Genomic DNA, 17299 nt, shown 5'->3' with positions numbered 1-17299 from the left:
TTCCTCTGCTTGTTCATATTCTGGAAAATTCCAGATTTCTCTTAGCCAACATACTTAACTTGGGCAGTCTTTAAATATTCAACAACATCATGACCTAGAGCTGTTCTTCTTTCTAAAGATGTAGGTCCTGCACACCTCAGACACTGCATGTGGGTGAAGGCTTACTATTCTCTAAAGAACAGGGTTTACAGTAGTTTCAATATTTTCAATATTTTTTTTAAAGAAAAATCCTTAATTTATGTGTTATACAAAGTGTCTTAAAATCTTTTTTAAAAAGACACTTTTACAATCTAAAAGCACAAACCAGACTAAAAATAAAATTTATCTTTTCTTCTTTTTTTCCCCCTCATAAGGATATTTCCATTCCCCTGATATACATTCTGATGACAGAGCATTATATTAACCACTTATAAGTTTTTCTCCAAGATTCTTTTCAGCTGCCTTTCTCTAGTTACTCAGAAAGAGAGAACAGGTGGATTAAATAAGCAAGCTGATTGAAAGAAATGGATTATATAAGTATAAATGAATATTGGACTTAAATAATGAGAAGAACTTGCTGTCAAATTGCAGTGTTGGTGGTTTTTTGTTTTTTGGGTTTTTTTTATTTAATTAATTTCAGAATATTGTAGATGAAAAAATCTACAACCGTTCTCCACAGGATGTCAGATCAAAACAGCACACATTAACCATGAAGTTAGCTTTCAATTGACAGCTAAAACTGCGGCGTTAAAGATAATTTTTAAAAACATATATTCTAATATACACAATAGATATTCTAAAATGGTAAAGCGCCACCTGTGTACTGTTTGCCTCATAAAATAATTAGCAAAATATAAACTTATACTGATTTTTTTCCAAATAATTCATTAAAATTCAATTTTATTAAACATTTTTTGTTTGATGAGGTTGTCAGTGTTATTGAAGTATGAAGGGGATTAAATATGTTAGGGTTATGGCATGATTCAGGGATAGTGATCCCTTAAGTCCATTTGCTAATCTACAAATTTTCTTAGGAGGCAATTTAGTAGATTAAGATATTCAACTCAGAAATACAGAAGTGTCAGTGAAACCCCCATCACAATAGATGAATATCTATTTAGTGTTCCCAACTAGGAGATTTCCTTTGTGTGCAAGGTTTTAATCAAGTGCGCACTGTCACGGGTCAGTGGCAGTCATCTGAAATGCAGTTTTCCATAACATTGAAGCTATAGCAGCAGATTATCCTTAGATCTAATACATCTGTTCCTTATTCTTTTTCCAGACCATACTTAATGAATGTATGCATGCAAAAGTCAGCTATTGAAGTATAAGCCTTTAAAATTGTTTCAAAGCAGGAATAATTTTGTAAAAGGGTACAAAAAGGTCTCAAAAAGGATTAAAATAATAAAGAAAAATCCTCTCAAACAGGATTTTAGTGAGCTTCAGGAACAATTTCAAAAACTTTCATGCTTATTAATTTCCTATATTTGGAAACAAAACAAGGTGTTGTTTTCTGTTACCTGAAGGTTTCCAAGACATCTTACTCTCTGCCCATTATTGTCTGAGCTAACTCTGCCTAGATGATGTTTGGATCCAGCAGGTGGGTGCTGTGGCAAGACATAAAGGTGAGTGTTCCTAAACTCTTTCTGACAGAGAACTCTCCTGTATGGGAATCTTCCTCCTTAGTCTTGATAAATCTTACCAAGATGGCTGCTGAACTCCAGATCTGGAGCAAAACATGAAAAGTTCCATCTGGGTACCTACCAGGTGGGCAGAAAAAGAAGCTCAGATACAGCTGCTTTTTATTTCGGTAGGTGGTTGTAACTCTTCACTCAGCATGTCAGCTTTTGGATTTATCTTCTTGGAGCAGAAGAGGAGCATTTGGGGGTTTTGTGGAGAAGTCAAGCATCTAAAGAAAATATTGCAATACTTCATTTATAAAAGTTTAATGACTTTATTGATTCTGGTACATTTATCTTACTGTGCCAAACTGGTGATGAAACTGAAACAACAGTATGGGCCACTGGGTTGGTGGGGGAAGGGAGGGAAGTGTTGAAAGAGGACAGAAAACTAAGGAGGCTCAGGTAGCTCCATTGCTTAGCTGTCTTTGCCAGGCTGTCCTACCCCAACTTGTCCTACCCCATTCATATCAACCTTCACTATTTCACACAAATAACTTGCCTCTATTTTTTCTCTCATTCATTTACAAAGTCACCACCATTCCCAGCCCTCTCCTCATTGTCCTGCTCCTACTGCTTCCCGTCACAGAGTTTTGTCAACCAGGACCATACAAACCCTATTTTTTTAAACCAAAAAAAAAATATTTAAGGACAATGCACTTCCAGAATTAATTTGGTCCATGGTGTCCAGCACTCCTTGTGCAAAAAATGTGAAGATCTGAACCACTGAAAATGCAAACTGTAATGAAAAGAAAGCAGCTGACAATGTAAAGGTTAATTTAACACTGTGGTTCTTTTGCCAGGCTGTAGACTAACCAAAATAAATATGACTTTTATTATCTTCTTCATGACCATGTACAAGTCCCTATCAGCAAAGAGGTTTTAGTTTAGCTTTCATATAATTTGTCAACTTAAAAGTACAAAAAGTACAAAAGTACTTAATTTTGAAATATAGCATAATTTTAATTGTGGTCTTTTATTAGCTATCATTGTCAGATTTAACCAACTTGTAAATATAGATTGATCAGATTGTGATAGTAATAGCTTGCACTAGTTTAACAAAAATGGCTATTCTTCATTACCTACTATATTTTTTCTAGAAATTTCTTAATTAAAGTGCATTATATATTATTCCAGGCTCACAAGGACTTGAATGATGTTTTCAAGGCAGGGCACGATAGATACAAATAGCCTTAGAAATTTGGGATTGTTTTATGAAGCTAAAAATCTAAGCCTTTTCTTTTTCTTTTTCTTTTTCTTTTTTTTTTCTTTTTCTTTTTCTATTCCCACCCCCTCCCCCCAGTGTTATCCTCACATGTCTGTGTATCAACAATATGTCACTATTTCATTAATGCAGGAATTTGTTCTAGTGTAGAGGTGCATCACTAAATGTATGGAAAATTTCATTTTTGTTTCATCCGATTTATAAGCCCTAGTACTGGTGTTGGATTAATACATAAGTATTATTGGCAAACAAGGAAAAATCATGTTTCATAAAGTATTTTGTCTATAAACTCAGTCATAAAGAAAAAAGGCATATTCAGAGGTGTTGATCTGTGAACAAATAATGCCTTTTTAAAATAAAGCACTTTTAAATTGTAAGAAAAGTCCAGTCTTTCTGATAAATCCTTTCTCCTCCCATTAAGTTATAATGCACTATCTACTACAGAAGCTGGGGGGTACGGGACGGGGATGGACACCAAAAAACAAAACCAACAAACACTTGCCTCTTATATTACACATTTGGGAGGAAAAAAACAGACTTCCATGTAGTCCTACTTTCATACACTTTCATACCCCTAGACTGCATTGTGAACAGGATTTCATGCAGAGTGCCGTATAGTTCTCAATGCTGCTTGTTCAGGTTTCACATCTCTGTTTCCCATTACCTCAAAAGTCACAACTTTGTCCCACACATGCAAAAAGTTCTGCTGGATATTGTTCCTGGGATTTTTTTTTTTTATAATCTTAAAAACAATAACGTGATTCTGCTATATAATAATTTAAGGTGTTATTTTTCCTAGAGGTGGCTCAGAATATTTCACTAGAAGTTACAGACTGCTAAACTTCAGTGTCAAATTTTCAGTCATATTTTATAATTAGTAAGAACTGTATGGAACGTAATGTGAAATAATTAGTGATTTCACCAGTTTGGACACTAATTACATGATTGAAGTAAGCTAATTATTTAGAGTTATCAGTGTACCATCAAACTCAAAAGATTTTAAATTTTTAATTTATATGCACATTCAACAAACGTTTTTGAAACAGCCATTAATACCTCTGGAAAAAACATTGTTCTGAAAATGTTTTTTAAGAAATTACTTAAATGCTAGGTATTATTTTGCCTGGAACTAGTGTTTAATATATGCAAAACTATTCTAGCATCTCAGTCACATTATGAGCGGGATGCTGAACTGGTAAATATTTTAAATACCTTTAAATATTATTTTCAAACCAATTTTTGTTTCCCTATTGTTGACAGATGTTTATTCTAATATCTTGCTATGCACATTCTGTGTAATGTACTGCAGAAATGGTGTGTTTATGTTGCAGAAGGAAAGCATATAGAGAGAGGTGTGTAGGAAGCAATTTTTTATTTCACATTATTATACGCTTATATATGATTGATATTACTATGTTTGGTTAACCCTGGTATTTACTTTACCCTTAAATGATGGCACAAAGCCTTCTTTCTTTTCTTTTGAAAATATTGGTGAATTTTTATTTTATTTTAAAATAATAATACAATTTATAAAGACCATAATGTTTGGATTAATGTGATAGTAAAGACAAAATCAGAGAAGCTTGCTCTCTACATACTTTCCTTAAATACAATAAGTAATTGCAAGTTTTTCACTGATATGAATCAGAAATGGGAGAAAAGTCTTTACTTTCTATGTAGGTCCACAATACCAGTGTCAGTACCATGAAAACGGTGTCACTGGCATTGGTCAAGTCTACTGAGAAAACAATTTTTTTAAAGAAGTAACAGCAATTACAGTTATATGTCCCAGACAATATTTCCAGCTATCAAGCCTTAACAACAACTCAAACACCTGTACCTAAAACATTTAAAAGAAACTGTCAAATTATACAAACCCAATCTATAGATTGATATTTTGATTTCATAATTCCTTAGCCATATTCAGGGGTGTATAGTTGGTTCTGGTATGTAGGTTACCTCAACAGATTTCCCTTCAAAGGAAAAACCTATTTAATTCTGTTGTTTTCAGTGTGTCAGGATATACTCTGCCACTGAATCATTTTTGCAATACTCATTCAAATCATTAGACTCCCAATATCAAACAACCAAATATAGTGAGTCCTGGTGACCTGACTGAGGTCTGTATCCACTCGGTTCACAAAAATATTGCAAGGGAGAAACAAACCTCAAACTGCAAATCTATCATTTGCACAATATTAGAAGGTAGAAACCTCAGCCACGGCAGTGGCCCCATCTCTGGTTGCTGACTAAACTCACAGTAAATGACAATCCTCATCAAACACTACAGCAAACATCAGTTTTGTGCAATACATAGGATAAATGGTTTCCTGATGTTTTTCTGAGAAATGACCAGATGTTTCACTGATCTTCAATGGCATTTCATTTTCTCATCATCAGTAGGACTCTGTAGGTGTTGCACTCTATAGTGCTCCTGGCAGCCCAGCCCTATGCACTGAGCCAGCGATCCACCTGAGTTACCCCCAAGCCTGCACTGTGGGTTGTCAGGCTCCCTTGTGCTCTACAAATTCCTCAGCTTCGGGACAAATTCAGGCAAGTCGTTGTAACAGAGCAGCCTACGGGAAGCTCCCACTTGATACTGGTGATTACACCTCCTGCATGGCTTTGCACATAACTGAAAGTGTGAGAAAATGTTCTTACATGAGCATCCTTCCTGTCTGAGAGTAGAAATGATGAATAGGGTGGTTTCCTTCTGAGGAAACCCTTTAATAGCTGGAATGACCTAAATGGCTTAACCTTCACTATGGATGGGACCTAAATAACATGCTGTGCATGTATTGGAGGGAATATTCAGGACTGTCACCCTGGGACAAGAGATTATACTATTTTCTCTGTTTTCAAAGTGTTAGCTCTAATAAATAACACTCCAAATGATAAATTACCAAGTCTGTGTGCCTTTCTTACTGGGATCATCATGGACCAGCATCTCTTGGTGCAAAACGTAAGCCTGGACTGAGGAGGGGAAACCTGTTACTCCGGCAATTAAATAAAAGAAGCTGAACGTTTCTTTGCTACTTTTATGTCGGTGCAACTACTTCATGACAGTTAATGGTATTCTTCTGGATTTACACCAAGGTATTTGAGAACCAGGGATCCTGAAGGCAGAGCAATTAAGACATCGGGCTGCATAACTAGAAGCATGTTAGAATACAAATCTCTTTCAAGTTTTGTGCTGGAAGCTGCCCTACACATAGGTCTGCAGGGAGGAGGGTGAAGGAGAAAGGGAAATTTAACCATTCTTGTTGTCCTCTTGTTCTAGCATGGATATGACTTCCAGCCCCAGTGCAGCACTGCATCTGTTCTGTAACAGGAACAATTTGCTATCAGGTCAGCAGCAAGGGATAACAGACAAATGATAATTTGTAAGGTCTCCCCCAGGTCTGTAGAAGAGATAAGAAGATGTAACCTTGCCTGTTTGGGGCAGTTCATTCAGGAAGCATTTGGTGCATGCAGACATTTTGAAAGCAGAAGACACCCAGCTTCAAAGTATGAAATAACTGTTTATTGGCTGATAAATGTGCTGGATGTTAAGGAAGAATGAGCTACTAGGCTAAACGCTAACATAGCTCCCTAAACCCGTTATAGCACACAAAGTGTGTTTACTCTGCAGGCAGTTCTCACTCAGGTAGGGGTGGGTCAGCATCAATGCATCCTCAGTGTTGCAGAGATGCAGTCTTCCAGATGCCTGTTTTATTTCTTTAGTGTTACAAATTTTTTCTGTTAGTATTTTTCCTTTAGAATGCTTGGCCTGAGAAATGCCCCTTTTTCAACAGTCTGACCTCTGTCTGATGCTCTCACTTTATTTTTGTGACCTTTTCTTGCTCCACTCTGCAGAATTTCTTGCAGCTCTTTTTCAAAACTTATCAGCTTCCTCAGAAGTTTAAGCCCTGGCTGCACAGATGTGCTACATGGGAACCAGGCCTTCGGTTTAGAAAGCTAGACCCTTGGGACGAGTGGAACAGGGAAAGGGACATGGCAGTTAGTGACTGGGGAGCATCTCGATAGTCAGGGCAGTGCCACGTCCCTGGGGAATGTCTTTCATAGGGCTTGCAGCCTGCAGGAGCCCTTCCTCTCCTCCGTTTCTCCCAGCAGTCAGCAAGATTGTAAGCCAGTACTTTGTCAGTTAGATTGGCTGACAGAAAGTTATCTTGGACAAAGAAAGTGACAGAATTAATCACAGATACATTATAGGATTGCAGGGTCAGGCAAACCTTGGGCCTTTTTCAGAATGAAACCAGGAACCGCTAATTTGGTGGGGGTGGAGGTAGGGGTTTGTTGGTTTTGGTTTTGTTGGCTTTTGGTGTTCGTTTTTTTCCCAAGAGGAACATTGTAAAATGTGAATGCAACGTTATATTTCTCTCGTATTTTTCTTAAGTGGTGGTCTCCACACATTGAGTAGAGACAGGCAGGACCACTGGCAGCAGCCAATCCCCAGCACTAGAGAAAAACCCACTGTTCTAACTTAGCCCTTTAGACTGAAGATTTTCTGCTTCCTCTGTTCTGCCAAACCATTTAGTCTTTTGCCTGTATTTTCAAAAATATGCCAGCAGCAAAGCCTTTACCAAAAAATGAAAACTACTAATTTTAAAAGCAGGCATTGTGGCAAGAAGATTTGCAACCAGGAAAGAGTTAGCTAGTTCATCAGATCTTATACAAGTGAAGGGACTTTAGTTCTTATCAAATACTCAGAGGGCTTAGAGTCTATTCAGTAAAATCAAAATAACATAAGCACAGAACTGAAGTTTCTGGTGCTCCTGTTGTGATGTCTGGGTTATTTCAGCCCTCAATAATGCAGGTTCCTAAATAACAACCTTGTGAGTTTGCTGGTTTACATTTTCTGCTTGTTTCTGAATAGGTTTATCTACAAGCTTTACTCTTCAGCAGTTTCTATGCTACACAGTCAATTTTTCCCTAAAAAACAGCTTTTCAGGAATTATGTTTGACCATGGTTTATAAGCAAGAAAAGTTTTGTGGGGAGAAATAATTAATTTTATGAGACCATCTGCAGTGATTGGAGAAAAAAACCAGTTATACAAGTTCTCATCCACACCAAAAAGATTGCTTGTTGTTTATCTCTTCAGAAAGATCAATTTGCCATAGAAAAGATATTACTTTCAACTACAAACCTTGTTTTGTTTATATCTGTTAACCTATCATTGACACATCAAAACTATTCCTGCTAAACAGAGTGTAAAATGGTTTATGATATTTAATTTTGTCTTTTTCTGGTTGACTGCATTCTAACTCTTCAGGAGAAATCTAGTATATGATACTCTTGATGGATATACATATAGACCATAGTATTAAAATTATTCTTGGAAGTATGATATTTTTAAGCAATATTCTTCCATGATATGGAGTTACTTCCTCATGAGGACTTCTAGTTTTGTTCTCATATCAAACTTCCACAAAGGTAAAAAACAAATGTTTGTCTTCAAGTCAATTAATCTTCCTAAGAAGATAAGTACTTCTGAGACATAATAGTAGCAAAAGCACAGGAATAGATAGAAACAATGCATCATGAGAGTGCTGGATCCTTAAACTACTCATATAGAAACAACTTTTTCCTTTTTCTAATAATAACATCCACCACTTAATATTACATTATGTGTCACATCTCTGTGAGATGGGAAAATATGGCATCCTTTTAATAGCCAAGGCAGCCAAACCAAAAAGAAGCTAAATAGCTTTCTAAAGATCACAGAGAAGATACTTGGCAAAATGTGCATTTATTATTGGTAGTTAATTCCCATCTTTAAAGCACAAAACGATCCCTCCTTTCTGATGCAGTCTCAAAAGGAAGAAGTAATTTTGGAGAAAAATTTGGGGTGGGGTTCTTTTTAGTGTTTTATTTTATTCATTACATTATCTTTTTAGGTTTCGATTTTCCATCTTGTTCTCACCTGTAAAGCAATTAGATGCCTTTCCCCTTTTCTACTATTCCAGTAATGTACTCCTCCCTCTTGATCAATATGCCCACTCTTTTTCCTTTAGCATTAATTTTAAAGATATTTGTTACTATTGTGACATAATGACTACTCTTAAGACAGTAATTGCTCTATTTGCTTTGAAGTATTATACAGTTTTTCTTCTGTATACCTTCTCTGCTGTATAATACGACCCATTTAATATATTACTTCTTTGTATTGAAATTGGAAATATTCTACTGTATTGAAATTGGAACAGAAACATATCTTTTAACAATACTGTAGTTCTTAATTTATTATGTGCTTGTTCCTTCCTATGATCATTATTTTCTAGGAGTCTGTCAAGAAGTATTATATCATTTGTAGCCTTAAAAATAATAAGAGTTAAAAAAACAGACAAGTGCTATAAAGTGATCTTGTTCATGCCCGGTAAGTTTGGAAGTTTGGGGGGGGGGGGGGGGGGGTGTTGACTGAAAAATGCTTCTGAATACTTTGCTTAGCATTAAATAGTTCAGGCACAATAGGCTTTTCATTGCTTGTCTTTTGCAAACTTGTCTAACACTACCGATACAAAATTATTTGTCTGTGTACTCTAAGCTCTGTTTATCTGATCATTGGTATTTCATCATGCCAGCTTCCATTTTCAGGTTCACTATTCATCTTATTCTGTATTTTTGATACCACCATTTTCCAAAACATGGGCAAGTGTGGTTTCTGTGACTGCTGGTACAAGAAGCTGCATTGTACAGCTGCTATCTTTGCTTAGGAGGACCTTTCTCAGCTCTGCCTTTGCCTTGCTCCAAGACTGAGCAACTCACTTTATCTCTGTTTCCCAGTCCCACTTTGATTTCTTAGCTGTATTTGCTCTGGGGAAGGTATTTGTCTCTTGCAGTCTATGACGTAGAGATACCAATCACAACTGGGTTGTCTGGTGCTGTAATTCCAGTATAAAAAAAAAAAAAAACAAAACAAAACCAAAACAACAGCAACAACAACAAAAAAACCCCAACCAAACTGAACAACTTTATTCAGAATGAAATGCCAAAGTGTCCCATTCCTTTAGTGGGGCAGTGGATGCTTATCATCTTGCTTTGTGCTCTTGCAGCCAGGAATAGATTTGCCATTGACTTCAGTGAGAGCAGGACCAGGGTTTAAATGAGTACCATGCTGATCTCTGTTAATCACAGTTCAAAGGCAAAAGTACTGTATTAAGGAAGAAAATGTTACCTTAACTATGCTTTTTTTATATGCATATTTTCCTGTGTCCTGGATATTTTTTCATTTATATGTTAATTAGGCTTAGTCCCATGAAGTTGTTGTTTCATATTTAGAAGGGAAGCAAATCTATACAGGTTGAAATATCACTGCAAGAAACTGGTTCATAAAGCAAACTCTGTGGCATGTCAAGGGATGAATATTAGGGGTTTTTTTCCAAATTCTCTGGTGCACTGCGAAATAAAGTTTTCAATGTTTTTTCTCCTTAGCTTAAATTTTTTTCCCTCCCCTCCCTACCTCATCTTTTGATTGTTGTGTTTGAACCATCCAGGTCTGCTGGGAGACTATTCCTCATTAATATTTTGAAACTTTCCTGTAGGATTAATAGAGCTCCATTATTTTGATGCTTCACACTGAATTTGTCTTTAAAGAAAGGTGATCTGGTATAGGTTTGTAAGTCTGCTCCTTTTGTTTAATCTATTTCTTTTACCTCTGAGTACTTTAACCCTCCGTTAAAGCTTCAAAAATCTTACTTTAAGTAGGGAGTTAGTGGTTACTGCAACATATTTCGTATGATACAAAATAAGTTGAAGGAGGCTTTAAAGGTGTGTGGCAATACTGGCCAACTGACCATTGACAAACTGCCTTGGAGTCCCCTGTGCCAGGCTGTATTTGGTTACACTTACTAGTAAATTTTAGATTTCATCATACAAGGAGAAGAAAACACTTTTTGAACAGCTCCACTATCAATTATTTCTTTATCAAAACAAGTCAAAGGGGGGGTTGTGTTGTTTTTAATTATTATTGTTATTATTTTCTGTACACAGGTTAGCTGCTAGCTCTTAAAAGCTATTGCTGTTATCAGGACCATAGTTTGAGTTATTTAATTTTCACTACGCATGTAAAATTAAATACCTGTGTACTTGCAAAGTGAGGTCATAAGTCAAGGAGCTAAGCCCCTAGGAGTGATCTAAGTAATCCAGTTTCAAAATACTGATTAACTAAGGAGACAACACTGTAATTCTTTTTACAGGCTCATTGGGAGAGTGATGGGTATTGTTTGCTCTAATAACTCATGGGGTGATTTCTAATCAGACTCCTGTTGTGTCTTTATCCAGTGCAAGGTAGCCTAGTAACACAGGAAGTTGAACTGGAGTGTATGTTGCACACTCCTGGCAAAGAATTATGTGGAGGAATTCAACGGCTCTAGGATTTAAAATAATTATTAGAACACCTCCAACAGCAACCTCTCATACACAGAAAACATGGCCATTTATGGTTGGTTACCCAATAGAGCAGATATTCAAATTAAAATAGATGAATACAGTACATCACCAGTATAAATTTCTTATTTTCTCTTTCTATTTCTCTTCCCTTTGGTTGTGAATCAACAGATGTGTGTCTGGAGGGAAAAAAGAGCATGACTACTTAACTGTTATGCAACATACATGGGACCTGAAGGTTTTTATTTTCACCAAGCCAAAGAAAAAAAAATATGTCAGGTATACTACATGTGTAATCTCCACTGAAATGAACCCATAATAGATGCTAACTCTGAATATGTCTAATGGAGGCAATAGTTTGAATCTTAAATAATAAAACAAGAGTTCTTCACTTCTCTTTAATCCCCTCTGGGAAGCCCAGTTAATTAAAGCTGTTTATTACAACTTGATCAAAAAGCCTAAATTCTATGTGTCCTACATCTAACTACTACAATATTCTCTGTCATTGAACCCTCATGAGGCCCTCAGGACTTTGACTTGGTAATGCAGCCATCAAAGGGATAGACTAACTCACTCTTTAGTCAAAGCTGTTTGTTTCAAGGTGCAGTGCAAAACATGCTCTGGGCTTTCCAAAGCTGCAGTCTATTTCCTCCTTAACTTTAATCCAAAAAACTCCTTGCCATACTTAATTTAGCATTTGAATCAAATTAATTATTTGGTAACAAGACTGATGTGGAGGATGCAAATTTCTTATTTAGCATGGAACATTAATTAATGAAGTGGAATGGTCTTTTGGAGCAGCAGCTGTTATCACTTATATGTTCCATACAGGTAAATAAATTTAGTCCACATAGCCACATACATGTGCACACACAAACTGATGAAGCATCAAGATGAATCAGTGACTTAAGGAAGAGAATTCATAAGTCAAATAGAAAAGGAAAAATAGTATTTTCAGCTGCATTTGTCTTTATTATGAGGAGAAAAAAAGTTGCACTAGGACAGCTTTACTATCACTACCTTATTCAAAGAGAATTGTGATTGTGGAATATTTTGTTATTTGTACTCAAGTATTAACCAAAAACATGATCATTACGAGCTCAAGCTTAAATTTTTTTTTAAAAAAATCTCTATTTCTTAGATTTTCTTTGGCTCAACTGACAGCTTACACTGGAAACAGTACTGATTCAAATTTAAGGATATAAAAGGAAATCATTAATGTGTGAGCAATTTAGAAACATTTTGCTACAAGCTTTCTACACTGTAAGAAAATCCTGTATTGAATAATAAACCAGGACAGAGAGCACCCAGAAATGATAATCTGGAGAGGGAGAATTAATTTTACCCTGCATTCAACTCCCTTTTATCTCAGAAAACACAATCAAAAAATATAAAATACCTAACCCCTGAGCAACTCCTCTCTTGAAATTCAAGCCAAGAGAAAGCACACATTTCTTATACCAGATTATTTACAGTTTTGGACATCTGAAAAAAACATTTTCATTCAGTGTAAGATCTTTGTGATTTCTGCCTGTATCATACAGCTTATTGTACCAGACAGTTTTAAATGTCAATTGCTGCCATTTTACATTAAAGATTAAAGCTTGCAAATGAAGTCTTAATGCCTTTGCTGTTGACAGCTACTTGAAAAAGCCAGATGATTTAAGCCACCTTGAATATCCTTTGCAAAAGGCAAGTAAGTGGACTTAATTTCCCCATTTTCACAAAAGCCTAAACCACCCCTCTGACAGTAGGTTCTGTACACATGTTGAAGGCTCTGTTATTTTTTTGAAGCTGAAATTCCCCCAAAATGCAAACAAGTAACTGCTTCTGAAAATATGGTATAACTGCATGCAGACACATGAAAACATCCTGACTTTAAAAATAAAAATAAGCCCTGGATTCAAGAAGGATGAACACCGGAATATTTGTTTCATGCTCTTAGGTAAAAAGTCTGTTTTCTCACTAATGACAGCATGACCCGACACCTCCACAAGAAAGCTTAATGTACTGTAGGTGCACAGTAAAAGCCATCAGCCCTGATTCACACCTTACTGTAAGCTTTCTGCCACCTGGCCAGGAGTGTGTCAAAGTCCTGCTTGGCCTCAATCTCTCACTGTACTGTTTTAAATCCTCTACCTCACAATTGGACAAGCAATGCTTATCAATCCGCATTTGGCATTTGGAAGGCCTCATGCAAAGACCTCAATAATATGCCAGGACTTCCCAAGAGAATTCCCTACCCTTCTGCTTCACTGGAATTAATATTACTCCTCTGAGGCTTTTTATGTAATCCTGGCCATGTCCTCACTTTGCCTGCTTCACCCAAGAACACCTGAGGCTCTCTCTGCGCAGCTGTTGGGCTTCCTTTGGAAATAAGGTGGTGTTCAGTTTTCTCCTCAGTTTGATATTCTCATTCTGTGACTGCTAGTGGCAGGCTGAGAAGAAGAGGAGTCATTCACTTCCTCACTGGAGCTCAGCCTCATTTCAACAGACAGGGAAACTGGTGTTCGTGGACCAAAACCAACAGATCAGCATCTTAGGGTGAGCAGACAGAAAGGGTGGGTTTATATTATCATGTATTTAATCTCACTTTTCAAGTATGTTTTCTACATTAACAACAGATTTTTTTTTTGCATATATTTGTAATATCATCTATTAAGGCAAATCTTATAACATAGCTAAGGTTGCAGTGAGTAGTTCTGTGTTTAAAGGGGTTTTTTGTCCCCTCATTTTCACTGCATTTAAATACATAGTGGTAGACTATTTAGAGTGAATTCGTATAATCCCTAGGAGAGTATACATGTCTTCTGTCCCTGAAGGACATCCAGCAGATACACTGATTTACTAATCTGTCCCTTGACAAAAGGGCATTTTAGTTTCAGAGCTGTCTTTGTAACTGAACACTTCTTTTTCAATTTCATTCCCTTGAGATAGTTTACATATCACAGTTAAAAACCAAAGATTTAATCTGTATCAAAACACTTCATCACAGGAAAAAAGTATGAACATCAGAGAATCTACACGTTAAACTACAGTGAACACAAGGAAGAATGTTAATGTATGAGTCTACCTTTATTAAAATACACTTCAAGCTAAGCCAACCAGCAAATGTTTTCAGAATTGCATTCCTGACATATGGCGTTCATGCTGGAATGATGGAAGATGGTAAGAAAGTAAAGTTCATCCCCAAAGCCATGCAAGAAAAGTACACACTCTAATCTCTTCCAAAAGAAAGGCACAATATAGTAATTTGTTCTGAAAACTATTTGTATCCAGTTCTGTAAAGCTTTACCATACACAATAGTAGTGGCATTAATTAATAGTAATAGCAATAGTACTTTTACTTATTATTTACCCTACAAAAATGTTGACTGTATTAAGCATAGTGCAGATATTTGCCAAAACCCCAGGAACAGAAGAGATAATTCACAATCTGCGTATGAAGGGAAAGGCAACAGCTGGCTATAGCAAAAAATAAAATAAAGGCAAATTATATAAAATGAAGTTGTCAGAGAAGGGTCTTACCATATACTCTGTGATTGTAATCATCGAACAGTCTATGTAGATACCATAGCAAGAGAGAGAACTGAGAGGCAATATAAGAAAGTTCAGTGAAGTGGTCTCTGAGTATTTAAAAAGAAAATCTCACTTGTAGGGAGACACAGAGAAGACATCAATAAACTTGTTTGAACATCTGAAAGGCAAGAAACAAAGACTGGGCATTGACTGGCTGGAAATTGGTCTGTTGCTCTATAGATACAATTAATTTTTTTCAAGCCATAGCAGAGACGGTAGAAATTGAAAAGTATGATAATAAAGGCCTGAAAAGACAAGTGAGATGGCAATGAAAAGACACATTTTATTAATGATGTTCAGGACAATAGCAGTCTCTAAAGATTGAAGAAATAATGTGTAACATCTAATCAGTAAACCTGAATGGACAAGATAGTGGTGGTGTTCACAGTAACAGTGAAATGAGAGAAAGAGATATCTTAGAATGAAGTTTAGGAATTTTAACTTGATCCTGCATAGAAATTTTAGCTCGGACACAGGGAGTCAGAACCAGAGAAGGACAGGAATTGGATGAATTTATAGATGTGAAAATGAAGATGGAAAGGAATCCAGGGTTCCAGAAAGGAATCTTGGTGATTTATTGCAGAAATTTTTGGGTGACCTCAGGTAAAATTTGAAGAGGCATTTGAAATGGTAGCAGAGTTATGATAGGACAAACACTGGAGGTTAAGAGAAAGACAAAATTAACAATAAAATGTTAGCTTGTATGTTCAAGGTCATCTAATAGTCTAAGGAAAGCAAGGGTAGAATATTGATTCTTAACTTTGCCCAAGAGAAAGTTATAAAAGACATTGTAGACAAAGTCTTTGTAATAAGATAGGTTAGTCTATGAGATATTATTTTTTCCCCTGATATAAAAGAAAAAAAATAATCAGAGCTTAGGAGTTTTCAAATTTACCCACAGGCAGCCAGAAAGTATGATTTAAGGCAAAGAAAGAAAGAAAGAGACATGATGAGAAAAAAATAATACCATTTGTATAATTTAATTCCACAGGAATAAAATTTCTACCCATTGTCCCACTTGTTCCTAACCTTATCTTGCTATGGACACAGTCTATGCTCTATCATTTGTTCAAGACTTTAATGTCTTCTGCAGGAAATTCTTTTTATAATGATACTGGACAAGTTTATTCATTCTGAATCTCAAAAATTTTGAATTTTGAAGTAAAAGACAGTTTATTTCTATGATTCTGAAGTCTAACATCAAGATTTTGTGCCCAAAAATGGTCTTGAAAACTGAACTTTTATTCAACTTCAAAGAGGAAGCTGTGAGCTCTAGTTTGTAAAGCAGGGTGGTATAGGTGGATGACTTCATATTCATTTTTTTCATTATCATAAATCTGGGTGGTAGGAAACTGCTTTATTGGTGTTTCTGAATGGAAAGCCAAGCTGCTACCATGCCTATGACTGCTGAATACTTGGTCATGTAATATTTCTGTTCTTGAGCAAAATGTCTCCATTCCCTGATTATTGTTGTCTAGTTATCAACATGTAAATGACCTGCAGGTGCTCCAACTTTTGTGGTCTCCACAGAACTCACACTGGTTTATCAATATCTTACTTGAATGTGGGGACCTAAACCCATATGCAAGTACACAAATGGGGTCTCAGGAGTGCTGAGCTGTGTGGTACAGTCGCTTTGTTTGACCTGCTGGCTGTGCTGCTGCTATTGCTGTTGGTCATCTTAGCTTCCAGGGCTCTGCTCCTCCAGGTCCTTCTCTGCAGATTGGCTTCCTAGCCCCTCAGTTCCCAGCCTGCAGCACTGTCAGGCAGTCTCTGCACTTGTCCTTAATCAATTATATCAGATTCCTTTTGACCCATTCCCATGGCCTGTCTAGGTGTCCCTTAATGGCAGCCCTACCTTCTCAGTTTATTGATTGGTCCTTCCAATTTGGTGTTGTCTGCAAAACTAATGAAGAAGGACTCACTGCCTCCATGTCCTTGTTAAAAATGTTTGAAAAGGAACAGACCCCAGGATAGAGTACAGTGGTACTCCACTCCACTTGCTACTCACCTCCAGACAGAGTATGGCCCACTAACCTCTACCCTCTAAGACCAGGGGTCCTCAAACTATGGTCTGCGGGCTGGATACAGCCCCCCAGGGTCCTCAATCTGGCCACCAGTATTTACAGACACACACACACCCCACCGCCGGGGCTGGGGGGGGGAAACCAAGCAGCCGCAGATGACTGCCTGCCACTGCATCCGCGCGCCGGCCCCCTGGTTAAACAGTTTGAGGACCCCTGGTCTAAGCCTGATCATTCAGCTTCCTTCAATGAGGAACATGTATGTTTTTCCCCCCCAATTTAAATACAATGATTCAAGAGCATTTGTGTCACCTTCATTACACCTGCTGGCACTTTTCTCCTCGCCTGTGTATTGCTCCAGTTCCCTTTCCTTAGAGATGCACCAATGAACTAAACTATTTCCTTTGCTTTGCTATTTTTTGTCTTC

Source organism: Falco cherrug, chromosome 2 (genome assembly GCF_023634085.1).
Source record: "Falco cherrug isolate bFalChe1 chromosome 2, bFalChe1.pri, whole genome shotgun sequence".
Lineage (NCBI taxonomy): Eukaryota > Metazoa > Chordata > Aves > Falconiformes > Falconidae > Falco > Falco cherrug.
Note: the sequence above shows the minus strand (reverse complement) of the source record.